The sequence below is a fragment of the Hemitrygon akajei genome, chromosome 27, assembly GCF_048418815.1.
Source record: "Hemitrygon akajei chromosome 27, sHemAka1.3, whole genome shotgun sequence".
Taxonomy (NCBI): Eukaryota; Metazoa; Chordata; class Chondrichthyes; order Myliobatiformes; family Dasyatidae; genus Hemitrygon; species Hemitrygon akajei.
In genome coordinates this window covers 9018630-9033995 of record NC_133150.1, presented here as the reverse complement: position 1 = coordinate 9033995, position 15366 = coordinate 9018630, and the positions used below count along the sequence as shown (strand labels likewise).

At 40.2% G+C, this 15366-nt stretch overlaps 1 long non-coding RNA gene across 3 annotated transcripts; it reads left to right on the top strand.

Moving 5' to 3' along the window:
• The first annotated feature begins 54 nt into the window (after positions 1–54).
• On the top strand, positions 55–9917 carry LOC140717112 (uncharacterized). 3 transcript variants are annotated; one of them, XR_012096448.1, is made up of 3 exons: positions 55–145; positions 6508–6654; positions 7344–9917. It is a non-coding gene; the product is annotated as an uncharacterized lncRNA (long non-coding RNA). The 3 variants fall into 3 exon arrangements; XR_012096446.1 differs by having other exon boundaries at positions 139–265; XR_012096447.1 differs by lacking the exon at positions 55–145 and adding an exon at positions 1170–1284.
• Positions 9918–15366: the final 5449 nt, after the last annotated feature.

The following is a 15366-nucleotide window of genomic DNA, read 5'->3' as shown; positions in this document are numbered from 1 at the left end:
ACCACCCAGGTGACCAATCAGCAGTGAGTAGCGCGCCGTCGCCGGTGGAAGGCGCTTCGGCCGCAGAGCGGGGCTGGAGGAGAATCGCCGCCTGGCGGGGAGGACGGGGGGCATCATCCGAGCCGTGACTGAGTCCGTACGGCAGGTAGGTAGTAGCGGCGGTGTGAGGGGCTCTGGGGAGTGGAAGCGAGCGCAGGCAGCTGGAAATAAACCAGAAGGTGACGGTGACGGTGACGGTAGAGAACAGCGATCGGCTCGCAGGAAGGTAATAGGAGTTTGTTTAAGCAAGGGAGTGAAGTAAATGCACTGAGCCCAGTGGTACTGAGCTAGTACAGTAATCTAAATGTTTGCAAAGATTCTGCGTGACGGAGCACTGTTGGTTGTTCCTAAGATTTCAGAGCAGAGGGGCAAAGCAATGAAGGTCCTAAATATTGGCAAAAGAGAGGTTATAGAAAAGAGCGTGCTAGTGGAGAAAATTGTGTTAAACGGGTGATAACGGAAATATCAAATAGATAAAAGAAGAGATTGAAACCAGTGAGGAATGGAGGGAAGAGTGGTAGCGCGTATGTTAACATTTCAGGTAAAAAGTCGATTCATGTGCTTGAGTGTCAGAGCCTATATGCTCCACCACCACTTAGGTGTTACAGATGTCAGAAAAATTGCCATGTAGCGGCGGTGTGTAAAGGAAGGCAGAGGTGAGGTAGATGTTCAATTGAGCAGTGCAGACAAGATGAACTTTAGTTACAGCCTATGGTCGGGGATGTAAAATTAGAAAAAGGCAATGGAAGATAAATTTACTGCAGATAAGTTAGTTTTATTCATGGCATATGTTATTAATTGTTCTGAGCAGGCAAAAAAAAACTTAAAACAGAGAAGATAAAAATGATAGTGAAGGCAGCAGTAAGGTTTTAAAATATGAGAGAGCTATCATGGGAGCAAGTGCAAGTAGAACTGGATCGGAATGATCCAAGTCTTGAGGTTTATCTACAAGTCAACGATTACTAAGCCTGTTCATTTTTCAGTGGAATTCTAGAAGTTTAATGGCTAATGGACAGGGATTTAAGAATTATGTGAGGGATTTTGCTGATAAACTGGATGTAATATTTGTGCAAGAAACATAGCTTAACCCAACACTAAATTTTGTAATTAATATTTATGATAGCGTAAGAAATCATAGAGTAAAATGGAAGTGTGTGACTTCTGTTAAAAGGGGTTTACAATATAGAGAACTAAAGAAAGAAGAAGAACCAGAGTGCATAGTAATCGAAGTATGAACAAAGGAAGGTAAGAATTAAAATCATGAATGTCTATAATCCTTGCAAAAAGTTAGAAATAGTTTTAATAGAGCAAATTGGAACACAGGAAAATACAGTATGGTGTGGGGATTTTAATACACACTGGTTGTGGGGGTAGTGTGATGACATTAATTAATCTGTTCTGTGTAAATAATGAAATTGGGACAAGAGTAAACTTTCATGTGGGCTCTGAAACAGCAATTGATTTAATATTAGCTTATGGCACCTTCAGCAGAAAAGTGTTCATGGGAGGTTTTGAAAGAAACAACAGAAGCTCGTGATCATTACCCTGTATTGTGCAGATTAGGAATTGAAATAGTGATAGATCAGGAAAATGTGCTGGAACGGTGGCTAATTGAAAGGCTGATTGGGGAAATTTTTAAAAAATAAGTGATCAGCAATTACAGAATATTGAAGTCAATCAGGATGTGGATCTTTTATGTGACAGATTGTAGAAGGGATAATGACAGCAACAGCAAAAAGCATACCAAAGAATGGAATAGAACTAGAAAGAAAATGGTATCATGGTGGTCAAAAGAATGTGGGGAAGCAGTAAGGCTTCATAATAGAGCAGTTAGAATGTTAAAGAGGACACACAATTGTCAAAAATTTGCAAGCAACAGTAAAGAAAATAATTCGAAAGATGAAGGTTTTATGATTCAGTACGAATTCAAACACCAATTGAAGGTGTTTGGAAGATGATAAACATAATGAATGGGAAATTGGATACCCAGTGTTATGTGATGGGGAGAGAGTTGTAGTATCGAATGTAGAGAAAACAGAAATGCTGATGTATACTTTTTGTTAAAATACACAGTTCTGACAATAGGAGTAATAAAGGAAACATTAGAGAACTTGGAAGCATTACAGATGGATGGAAATTTTGAGGGTACACTAAATGTGATGTTCACCATGACAGAATTGAATAGTGTTCTTAGAAAGGCAAAGGAAACATCCCCTGGGAAGAATCAGTTACCTAATTTGAGTGAGAAAAGGAGGGAAGTTATTTAATCATGTATGGGGAGAAAGGAAAACTTACTAAAGCATAGATAGAAACAATCAAATTTCCAATGCATAAAGCAGGCAAAAATCTTAACAATCCAGCAAGTTATAGACCAACAGCATTAATCTCACATTTATATAAAACCATAGAAAAATGATTAATAAGAGATTGACATATTACATTGAAACAAGAAGGTATTTTTAAATATCAGTGTGGGTTTAAGGGAGGAAAAGGAACTTTGGATTCAGTTTGATGTCAAGAACATGAGGTAGCAGGACTCAGTTGAACAGAGAAAGCATAGTAGCAGTCTCTCTTGATGTGGAGAAAGCATATCATATGATGTGGAAAGGTTTGATCGTCAAATTATATAAATAAGGAATTAAGAGGTTGAATGCTAAATTGGATAAAAGATTTCTTAATGGTAGATCTATCATGGTGCAAGTAGGGAAATCTATGTCAAGTAAACTGGGAAATGGATCTCAGAGAAGTGTTGTTAGTCTATTATTATTATAATGATAAATTATATATACTTTCTAATAGTAGTATTGGAGTTTCATTATTTGAGGATGACAGAGCTATTTGGAAAAGGGGTGGAAATGTGGAATTTATAATACAGTCGGCCCTCCTTATCCGCGGATTCCGTATGCACGAAATCAACCAACCGCGAATTGCAAAAACCCGGAAGTGCTCTTCCAGCACTTCTTGTTGGAGCATGTACAGACTTTTTTTTCTTGTCATTATTCCCTAAACAATGCAGTATAACAACTATTTTACATAGCATTTACATTGTATTAGGTATTATAAGTAATATAGAGATGATTTAAAGTATACAGGAGGATGTGCATGGGTTATCGTGGATCAGGATCGAAAAAAATCGGAAGTTCTCTTACTAAGTAAGTCGGAACAGGTACATCCGGTATTTAGCGTCAGTTAGTCAAACGTTTGTCTTCGTATATAGTACAGTATATATTTTACCTTTCTATGCATATAAAACACTTAAGAACATAAGTTTCAGCGCCGGGCTTAGGAACGGAAGTTCCCGAGTTCGATCTAGTGACAGATTGCTCCCTAGTGCGCTCTCCAGGTTGATGTGGAGGATCAAAAACCCAAAACCCCAAAACCCAGTAATTAAACCACTGCGTTGCTTTATAATAATTGTAGCTTTCATCTGGGCAGAGCCTTTCTCACTTTATCCTTTAAAATTGTTCCGATCGTTGACCGACATAGCCTAACGCTTTTCCATTGACTGATGGCGTTTCACCTCTTTCCGATTACTTTATTATTTCCACTTTATTTTCAATCGTTATCGTGATTATTTTCATGAACAGAAACACTGCGAATTCAGATCTCTGCCGCTGGGTCTTAATGTCCTCCGCACTGCGACAGGTTAAATAAGGTGTGGGGTTCCGCTGGGTCCTAAGATCCACTGCATTGAGACTCGTTGAATAAGGGACTTGAGCATCGCGAATTTTGGTATCCGCGAGAGGTCCCGGAACCAATCCCTCACAGATACGGAGGGCCGACTGTACTAAAATTTCAAGAGGCAATAGTTAAAGTGGAAAATTAGGCATTTAAATGGAGGTTCGATTTTCAGCAGAACAACAAAAGCTAAAACGTTATGGTATGGAATTAGAAAATGTGGATACCTCTAATTTTTTGGTATTGGGTTTGATAAGATAGATAGATACATACATACTTTATTGATCCCAAAGGAAATTACAGTGTCACAGGAGCGTTATAAGTGCACAGATATACAAATATTAGAAGAGAAGTAAGAAAGAATAAAACATGTTACCTCAAACAGTCTCAGAGGAGAGGATCATCACTTCCCTGGCTATAGGTGAACTCATTAATGGCTGAGGGCAAAAATATAGCGCTCTTTGGAGGAATGCAGTTGTCTTAGTCTAGTACTAAAAGTTCTCCTCTGTTTAACCAAGGAGGCATGCAGTGGGTGAGAAACAATGTCCAGAATTGCTAGGTTCCTTAGTTCTACCACAGCCTTCAGTGTATCCAGTTTGACTCCTATGACAGAGCTGGCCTTTCTAATCAGTTTATTGAGCCTGTTGGCATCACCCGAGTTGATTACCTCAGCACACCACTATACAGAAGATTGTACTGGTGACAACAGACAGGTAGAACATGTGAAGGAGAGTCCTGCCTACTTCAAAGAACCTCAGTCTCCTCAGGAAGTAGAGGTGACTCTGGCCCTCCTTATAACACAGCCTCTGTGTTGGTGCTCCACTCAAGTCTGTCATCCAGGTGCACCCCAAGTACTTGTAGGTCCTCATCTCATTAACATCCTCATCGTCAACAGTAACCATATAACCATATAACAATCACAGCACGGAAACAGGCCATTCCGGCCCTCCTAGTCCGTGCCGAACTCTTAATCTCACCTAGTCCCACCTACCCGCACTCAGCCCATATCCCTCCACTCCTTTCCTGTCCATATACCTATCCAATTTTACCTTAAATGACACAACTGAACTGGCCTCTACTACTTCTACAGGAAGCTCATTCCACACAGCTATCACTCTCTGAGTAAAGAAATACCCCCTCGTGTTTCCCTTAAACTTTTGCCCCCTAACTCTCAAATCATGTCTTCTCGTTTGAATCTCCCCTACTCTCAATGGAAACAGCCTATTCACGTCAACTCTATCTATCCCTCTCAAAATTTTAAATACCTCGATCAAATCCCCCCTCAACCTTCTACGCTCCAATGAATAGAGACCTAACTTGTTCAACCTTTCTCTGTAACTTAAGTGCTGAAACCCAGGTAACATCCTAGTAAATCGTCTCTGCACTCTCTCTAATTTATTGATATCTTTCCTATAATTCGGTGACCAGAACTGTACACAATATTCCAAATTTGGCCTTACCAATGCCTTGTACAATTTTAACATTACATCCCAACTTCTGTACTCAATGCTCTGATTTATAAAGGCCAACGTTCCAAAAGCCTTCTTCACCACCCTATCTACATGAGACTCCACCTTCAGGGAACTATGCACTGTTATTCCTAGATCTCTCTGTTCCACTGCATTCCTCAATGCCCTACCATTTACCCTGTATGTTCTATTTGGATTATTCCTGCCAAAATGTAGAACCTCACACTTCTCAGCATTAAACTCCATCTGCCAACGTTCAGCCCATTCTTCTAACCGGCATAAATCTCCCTGCAAGCTTTGAAAACCCACCTCATTATCCACAACACCTCCTACCTTAGTATCATCGGCATACTTACTAATCCAATTTACCACCCCATCATCCAGATCATTTATGTATATTACAAACAACATTGGGCCCAAAACAGATCCCTGAGGCACCCCGCTAGTCACCGGCCTCCATCCCGATAAACAATTATCCACCACTACTCTTTGGCATCTCCCATCTAGCCACTGTTGAATCCATTTTATTACTCCAGCATTAATTCCTAACGACTGAACCTTCTTAACTAACCTTCCATGTGGAACTTTGTCAAAGGCCTTGCTGAAGTCCATATAGACTACATCCACTACAGGGAGTAGTTCAGGCTTAGTCTTCTGAAAGTCCATCACCATCTCCCTTGTCTTACTGATGTTGAGTTGCAGATGATTTGGCTTGCACCATTTGACAAAGCCCTCCACCAAGGCCCTGTATTCATCCTCCCATCCTCCCTTTATACACCCAACTATTGCTGAATGATCAGAGAATTTCTGCAGATAACTCAGTGTTGTATCTAAACTCCATGGTGTACAGGGTAAATAGGAAGGGAGTCAATACAGTCCCCTGTGGGGCCCCAGTGCTACTTATGGCCATGTCTGACACACAAGCCGCACAAACTGTGGTCTGCCAGTCAGTTAGTTCATTATCCAGTTACAATGGAAATGCCAAACTGCATTGAATGGAGTTTCTCCCCCCAGCAACGACAGCTGTATGGTATTGAAGGCACTTCAGAAATAAAAAAAAACATGATTCTTACAGTGCTTATCCAAATGGGAGTAGGCTCTGTTCAGCAATTACATAAGAGCATTGTCGACTCCAATGTGCTCCTGGTAGGCAAACTGCAGAGGATCTAGGGCTGATCTGACCAGGGTTGGAGGTGAGCCAGGACCAGCCTCTCTAGGGTCTTAATGATGTGTGAGTTCAGGGCCACTGGATGGTAGTCGTTCAAGACTTTCAGTTGGCCCTTCTTGGGTACTGGTACCACACATGATGTTTTCCACACAGTTGGGACCTTTCCAGGTTGAGACTTGGATTAGAGATGTGCTGGAGAGCTCCAAACAGCGGCTTAACAAACTCCTTCAGGACCATGACGTTCACAACATCTGATTCCAATGCTTTGCCAGAACACTTCTCACCTGCTCAGTAGTGAAGGTGAGTCCATGATGACTGGGGAATTGGTAGAAGGTGGGGGCAGGGGGAGGTGAAGATCGGGATGATAGCAGTTGGAATGTGGAGGTGTGGATGGTAGGTACAGGTCAAGGAAAGGATATAGACAGTGGGTTGCTTGTGTTGTTCATTCATGTGTTGAACTAGAGGAGGGAGGAGGGGAAACTCACATGGGTATCACATATTTAAAAAAATAATAACCAAAAGTAAGAAAATTCTAAATGTTTTGAAGTGTTTAATAGGAAGAGAAAGAAAATCCTTGAAAGCAATATATAGTAGTATATTGTTTTTAATGAAGAAACACTAGAATGGGAGGTGTGAGCATTGTAATCAGCAAGAAATGGTTCAGCATGTCCCAGTGAGGTATCCAAGATGTAATCAAGAGAGGGGATGGTTAATTTTAAAGAATAAAATACAATTTAACATTAATAATACTTTGCAAAAAAGATCACATAATTCTTGCTTTTATATGCAGGCTATTTTTTATAGAATTTGATACAAACATAAATATACAAGATTTCGATATCCTGACCGGCATTCCAGTTCAGAAGGTAGCTGTAATGCACCTTAAAACTGTTGCCAACTGCAATAAAATAGTCAGCCAGTAATGTAATTTGGGTTAAAAGTTTATCTGTAAGAGAAAGTATCTTAAACAAATACTAAATTTTGTTTAGATCGTACCGAGGCATGAATACTTTTGGTTTCTCATTGAGTCCCATAAATGAACTGCTGTAGGGACACAAGAACCTGGAGCATGGAGAGTGTGGTGACAGAAGCCTCTGATCTGTGATCTCAGTGACTCAAGGAGACAGACATCAATTGCTACATGAATGGCAACAGTTCTATTGGTCCTGGGGAATGTAATAGAACAGTACTGATAGCATTGGCTATGAATGTAAGGCATTGCATGGTTTATTGTAAATAATTTTATTATGAATGAAGTTTGTTTTGAGGGTGTGGAGAAAGATGCAGGGTCCTATTTCATGGTCACAGTTGTGTGACAGAGGACATCTGTATCTCTGATCTACAGGCTGTTTCTAGGGGCACACACAGAGTCTGACATCAGGTGCTTCTGATTCATAATCAGTTCGGTGAAAGACGACTTTTTGTCTGCCTGAAACTTGTTGGTTGACCAGCACCTTGAGATTTTTAAAGAAGAATACTGCCAACTGGCACATTCAGTGGGGAAGGACCATAGTACAGGATTCTACCACCTCTGGACGGGGAGGGGCTGGGTTGGGTATGGAAGCCCCTCAGTTATTGTAGTAGTGTACCACCCCAGGGAGCCATGAATGACAACAGTCCTATTGGTTTTAAGGAGTGTAATACAACACTATTAACACATTGACTGTGAATGAAAATGCATTGCGTAAGTGCATTGTAAATGTTTTATTATGAATGAAGCCTACTTTGATATAAAGAAACAGTCTGCTGTGATGAATGAACTGTTTCCAGGGAGAGACACAGAAATGGACATCAAGTCTGCTGGAAGATCATCAACTCCATGAAAGACGCCCTGTGGTCTGCCTGAAAATTGTTGTTCGACTGATACATTCTAAGCTACAGGAGTACGTGCTGAGGGACGTACTGAAGCTTGGTGCACCCAATGCAATGGTGGGGAAAGTCCACAGTCCAGCTTTCTTCTGCTACTGGACAGGGAGGGGCTGAGCCAGGGGGGAAAACTATTTAAATATTGTATGTGTTTCACCCTCGGGAGGTGGGGAGGTCACATGAGTGGCAATGGTGCTGTTTGTTATAAAAATACAAGTTAACACTATTTCATGCATTGGTCACAAATGAAAAGGCCTTGTGTGGTTTAGTCCTTTTTTATTATGAATAAAGTTTATTTTGTTTTTTTAAAAAAACTATCTGCTGGAGGAACTCAAAAGAATTGTCACTGTCACAACCCTGAACTGGTATTCTTGTGTTTTTGTTTTACATGGTAGTAGTCATTGGTATAATTTAGAAAACAGTGGTCTTCAGATACAAAAAGCACATTATTAGAAATGAAATGTGCAACCAAAGGGCAGCTTAATTATAGGGAGAAATTATACTGTATGTATCAAGCACAATTTCATTCATGATGATAATTTTGGCAGTCTGAAACATACACAATATCTGCCATTTTAATTTATCTAGCACAATAGATCTCAAAGTCAGATGTGTGCTTAAAAACAAATTCGAATCTAATAAGTAGGAGAAAAATTGTTAATAACAGTGCATTCACTTAAATTAGCTTTGTTTCAGATAATCTGCTGAAGGACAGCCTTACTCCTTAACAAATGGTGAATTAATTTATTGTTGTCAATTTCTGAATTTAATCAATAACTCCATTATCATAGAACCATGAGATTAGTGTATGGGGATTGTTCTTTTTACAACTGAATGTTACTACTGTTACAAATCAGGAGCAACTCTGATGGGCAGAAGGGTGCAAAGTCGCCCCCCCCCCCTTTTGAGAATCGCAAAATCGCTACTATTTCGGGTCTGATACCAAGGAAATGAGATAACAGCAAAAGATAGTTGTTATTGATAAACAGCTCATGTCAGTTAATGAGAGAGAGACAACGCAGAGATACACAAAAGTGGAATGTCTCCTAACAAAAGCAGAACGGAACCACTGATTACTGCTATTGTCTCTTGGAGAAGGATTGTGTATTGAGTACTGTTCTATTCATTGAAACCCCTCAGGGGGCAACCAGAGGGGGCGGGTTTGATGGGTTGCATCATCCCAACCTGATTGACACCTGAGACCCCGTGAGTGGGGATAAAAGTAAGGTCTGGGGCAACACCCCTCAGACGCACCAGGAGAGATGCTACGAGACCGGTGGGGGGCTTGTGTGTGTGTCCACCTTGCCTGGGTGACGAGTCCACCACGGATCAAGATCGTAAAGGAAAGTTGGCAAGTCAATAGCTGTTACTGCTCTCTCTCTCTCTCTCTCTCCAATAATTGCAACACAGCGACCAACAACTACCGCAGCCTGCATGAACTGAACTGAACTTTATATTTCCATCGGACAATTCATTATCCCCTAGACAACGATAGAGCTTATTTCTTATTGATTATTATTATACCCGCACTTTTAGGTTTAGTATTGATGACGTATATTATCTGTATATTTGCATTGATATTATTTTTGTGTATTTTTACTAATAAATACTGTTAAAAATAGTATCACCAGACTCCAACGGATACTCCTATCTTTGCTGGTAAGATACCCAGTTACGGGGTTCGTAACACTACTTTGTTAGTGTCATTATAATATTAAATGTAAGATCTCTACATATTGTAGGAAAATATGCTCTTCAATATTAAATTACATTTTCTTCACAGATTTTGCTGAATGTAACAGGTGGTTCAACCATTAACTGAGCTGGCTTTAGATGCCAATTGCACTTCTGATTGCTACCTACTCTCACTCCCATTCATGTCATTCAGTTTTCATGACTTTCTTCTTCCAAAAGTTTTCTTAAAAGCACTCAAAGCCCATTACATTTATCTGATGCATTGTCAGCTTTCACACTATGATATGCTCTCTTGTGGCAGTTTGTACGTTCTCCCTGTGACTGTATGGGTTTCCACTGGGTGCTGCAGTTTCCTCCCACAGTCCAAAGTTGGTAGGCAAATTGGTTATTGTAAATTGTCCTGTGATTAGGCTAGGGTTAAATTGGGGATTGCTTGGCAGAACAGCTTATTCCACGCTTTATCTTTAAACAAATAAATAAAATTTCAGGACTTTATATTCAATTTGATTTCTCCTACTTTATGACATTCATTTTAAATGAGAGTTTAAAACATACTCTTTGGTCTTTGGCACATTTAAAGTCCTGTAATATAAGAAAACACTGCTGCATACCTTCATTGACAGCAGGAATGAGGTAAAGTGGATGCTGCATAGTTGCACAGCCTTAACAATGAAAATATATATCTTCCATTTAAGGCAAGAGATAACGTGGTAGATGAAAGAATGTGCAGCTGACAAGAAAATGAATCTCAGGAGTTGTATATGGTGGTATTTACATACTTCGATAATAAATGTACTCTGATTAAACATCTTAACAGATTCAAGAATCCATGCCAGAGAACCCTCAACTGTCCAACCATTCCACTTTTAGTTCATCTCTAGCAAGTCTCCACAATCTTAGAGCTCTTATAATTGCAGGAAAAAGCTTGTGAACTCTTTGAACTTACCAGGTTTTCTGCATTAATTATTCATAAAATGTGATCTAATCTTCATCTAAGTCATAATAATAGACAAACACAATCTGCCTACACAACACAAACAATTGTACTTTTCATGTATTTAGTGAACACATTGTTTAATCTTTCCCTGTTGAGGCTGGAAAAAGTATATGAACCCTTGTATTTAATAACTGGTAGAACCGCCTTTAGCAGAAATAATGTCTACCAGTCGTTTCCTGTAGCTGTGGATCAGACTTGCACAGCAGCAAGGAGGAATTTTAGACCATTCTTGCATACAAAACTGTTAAGAGTTCATCAATATTTCTGGGATGCCTTTCATGAACAGCCCTCTTCAGCTAATGCCACAGCATTTTGGTTGGTTAAGGTCTGGACTGTGACTTGGCCATTCCAAAGCATGAATTTTCTTCTTTTTAAACCATTCTGTTGATTCACTCTTGTGTTTCATATCATTGTCTTGTTGCATCAACCAACTTCTATTAAGCTTCAGGTGTTAGACCGCTACCTTGACATTCTCCTGTAAAATGTCTTGATACAATTTTGAATTAATTGTTCCCTCAATGATAGCAAGCTGTCCAGGCCCTAAGTCAGCAAGCAGTCTAAAATCATGATGCTTCATCCACCATGCTTCACAGTTGGTATGAGGTTTTGGTGTTTTTCCTCCAAACAGCAGTATGCATTTCTGCCAAAATGTTCAACTTTAGTCTCATCTGTCCACAGAGCATTGTCCCAGAACATCCAAGTGGTCTTTTGCAAATATTACACATGCGGCATTCTTTTATGTTTTAAAGAGCAGTGATTTCCTCCACGGTGTCCTTCCATGAACATTCTTGTTACAGTGTTTTTCTTATAGTGGGTGCATCGTTAGAAACTTTAGCAAATTCTAGAGACTTCTGCACGTCTTTTGCTGTTACCCCTGGGTTCTTTTTCACCACGTCCAGCATTGCATGTTGTGCTCTTGGTGTGACCTTTGCAGGACACCCACTCCTAGGGAGAGTAGAAACAGCACCTCACCTTACACTCAGATCTGTGTCAAGCTTTCAAAAGCAGAGCTCAGAGCCAGTTTTCTCTGAGTTGGATAGTCCACACGAGGGATGTTAATCAGGGCAGCGATCAAGATTTTGAAGGCAGTTTTGCAACAGTTTTTCTGAGCTGAGCAACAATCAGCAAGAGGGATTCATTAGAAAGGGCCAATAAGAATAATTCAAGTGCAAGCAGAGCGGCCATTCCTGTGAGTGTGCCAGTGTTTAGAGTGGCACTGGTTCATCAGGCCTGGGCAAAGTAGATTGTCTTAGTCATCAATAGGGCATTGTAGATTAGTGAGAATTGCTCCAGGGGTAGTGTTTTATACATTGTGTGGGATGTGAGAAGTCTGGAGACCTTCAGACTCCCAGATAAAACACATCTGCACCAGGTGCACTGAGTTGCAGTGTGTAGTGGGACTCCTAGCAAGGAGAGGCTGATGATAGGGTGAAATTACAATCAACAGAATGAGATGCAATGTAAAAGGTAGATAAAATCGAAAAGGGTGAATACAGGACTGAAGGTGTTGTATTTGAATGCACACACTATACAAAATAAGGTAGATGAACTGGTAGCACTGTTACAGATTGGCATGTAAAATGTTGTAGGTATCTCTGAATCATGGCTGAAAGATTATAGCTGGGAGCTTATTGTCCCACTGTAAACATTGTATCAAAAGGACATGCAGGAAAGCTGAAGGGATGTTGTTACTATGTTGAAAAATGAAATCAAAAAGAGGTGGCATCGGGTTGGGAATAATTGTGGATAGAGCTAAGAAACTGCAAGGGGGGGGGTGGGGAAGACCCTGATAGGAGTTGCATACAGACCCCCAAATAGTGTAAGGATATGGTCTACAAGTTATAATGGGAGATAGAAAATGCATGTCTAAATGTTACAATAGTCATGGGGTTTCAATATACAGGTAGATTGGGAAAATCAGGTTGGTGCTGGATTCCAAGGGAGGTAATTTCTAGATTGCCCAGTGGTTGAGCCCACTAGGGGATCAGCTATTCTGTATTGGGTGTTGTGCAATGATGCAGAATTGATTAGAGAGCTTAGAGTAAAAGAACCCTTAGGGGCAAGTAATCATAAAATGATCAAATTTACCATGAAATTTGAGACAGAGAAGCTAAAGTCAGATGTATCGGTATTACAGTGGAGTAAAAAGAATTACAGAGGCATGAGAGAGGAGTTGGCCCGAATTGATGGGAAAGGACACTGGCAGGAATGACAACAGAACAGCAATAGCTGGAATTTCTGGAGGCAATTTGGAAGGCACAGGATATGTACATCCCAAAGAGGAGGAAGTATTCTAAAGGAAAGATGACTTAATCATGGCTAACAAGAGAGGTCAAAGCCAAAGAGAGAGCATATAAGAGCAAAAACATAGTGGGAAGTGAGAGGATCGGGAAGCTTTTAAAACCAACTGAAGGAAACCTTTTAAAAAAGTCATTAAGAAGGTAAAAGTGGAATACGGAGGAAAGCTAGCCAAGAATATTGGAGACGATACCAAAAGTTTATTCAGATACATAAAGTGTAAAAAAAAAGGCAAGAATGGATATCGGACCACTAGAAAACAATGCTGGAGAGGAGTAATGGGGGACTAGGAAATGGTGGATAAATCGAATAAGTATTTTGCATCAGTCTTCACTGTGAAAGATGCTAGCATTATGGTGGAAGTTACAGGTGTCAGGTCTTGAAGCGTGTGAAGTTACCATCACTCGGGAGAAGGTTCTTGGGAAACTGAAAGCTCTGAAGGTAGACAAGTCACCTGGATTAGACGGAGATGGTGTATATTGCTGGGTTCTGAAAGAGGTGGCTGAAGAGATTGTGGAGACATTAGTAATGATCTTTCAAGAATGACTGGACTCTAGAATGGTTCCAGAAGATTGGAAAATTGCAAATGTCACTCCACTCTTCAGGAATGGAGAGAGGCAGAAGAAAGGAAATTAAAGGCCATTTAGTCTGACCTCAGTGGATAGAAAGATGCTGGAGCTATTGTTAAAGCTGTGGTTTCAGGGTACTTGGCAGCATATGATAAACTATAGTCAGCCTAGTTTCCTCAAGGGACAATCTTAACTGACAAATCTGTTGGAATTCTCTGAAGAAATAACAAGCAGGATACACAAAGGAGAATTGGTTGATGTGTGTGTATGAGTTTCAGAAGGCCACTTTTTAAGATGCCACATGTGAGGCTGCTTAACAAGCTACAAGCTCATGATATTACAAGGAAAATTCTAGCATAGATAAAGCAGTGGCTGATTGGCAGGAGGGAGACAAAGCATGGGAATAAAGGAAGCCTTTTCTAGTTGGCTGTTGGTGACTAGTGGTGTTCCACAGGGTTCTGTGTTGGGAATCATTCTTTTTCCATTATTTGTTATGATTTGGATGATGGAATTGATGGCTTTGTTGCAAAGTTTGCAGATGATAGGTGAAGAGGCCCGTAGTTTTGAGGAAGCAGAGGCTATAGGAGGACTAGAATACGAAAGCAAGGATGTAATGTTCAGACTTTATAAAGCACTGGTGAAACCTAACTTGGTGTATTCTGAGCAGTCTGGGGCCCCTTAAAACGAATGTGCTGAAACTGGAGAGGGTTCAAAGGAGATTCGGGAAAATGATTTCAAGTTTGAAAGACTTGTCATATGAGGAGCATTTGATAGCTCTGGGCCTGTAATCACTGGAATTCCAAAGAATAAGGGGTGAACTCATTGAAACCTATTGAATAGTGAAAGGCCTGATAGAGTGGACTTGGAGAGGATGTTTTCTATGGTGAAAGAGTCCAAAACCACAGCCTCATAATAGAGGGACATCCTTTTAGAATGGAGATGAGAGTAATTTTTTTAGCCAGAGGGTGGTGAATCTGTGGAATTCTTTGCCACAGTCAGCTGTGGAGGCCAAGTCTTTATGTATATTTAAGGCAGAGTTTGATAGATTCTTGATTGGTCAGGGCATGAGGGGATACAGGGTGAAGGTAGCAGGATGGGGCTGAGAGGAAAAATGGATCCGCCATAATGAAATGACAGAGCAGACTCGATGGGCCAAATGGCCTAATTTTGCTCCCATGTCTTAATTTCCTCCTTTTGTAGAAAATTTTTCTTACTGTGGACTGATAAACACTCAGGTCTTTAGAAATACTTTTGTAGCCTTTTCCATCTTCATGAAGCTACAGTTCTTCCAACATGGTCCTTTGAAAGTTGTTTTTGATTGAGGCACAGTGAACATAAACAGATCTTTCTTGAGAAGATCAGGCTCTGTTAGTAACTGGACTTTTTGAGCCTTTTTTATAGGACAGTATACCTCAGCAACCCACACCTCCAATCTCATCTCATTGATTGGAACATCTGAGGTTCATATACTTTTTTAAACCTAAAATGTGATTGTGTACTCAGTATTGACAAGAAATATTACAATTGTTCATATGTTATTAGTTTAGACAGATTGTTTGTCTATTATTGTGACTTAGATGAAGATCA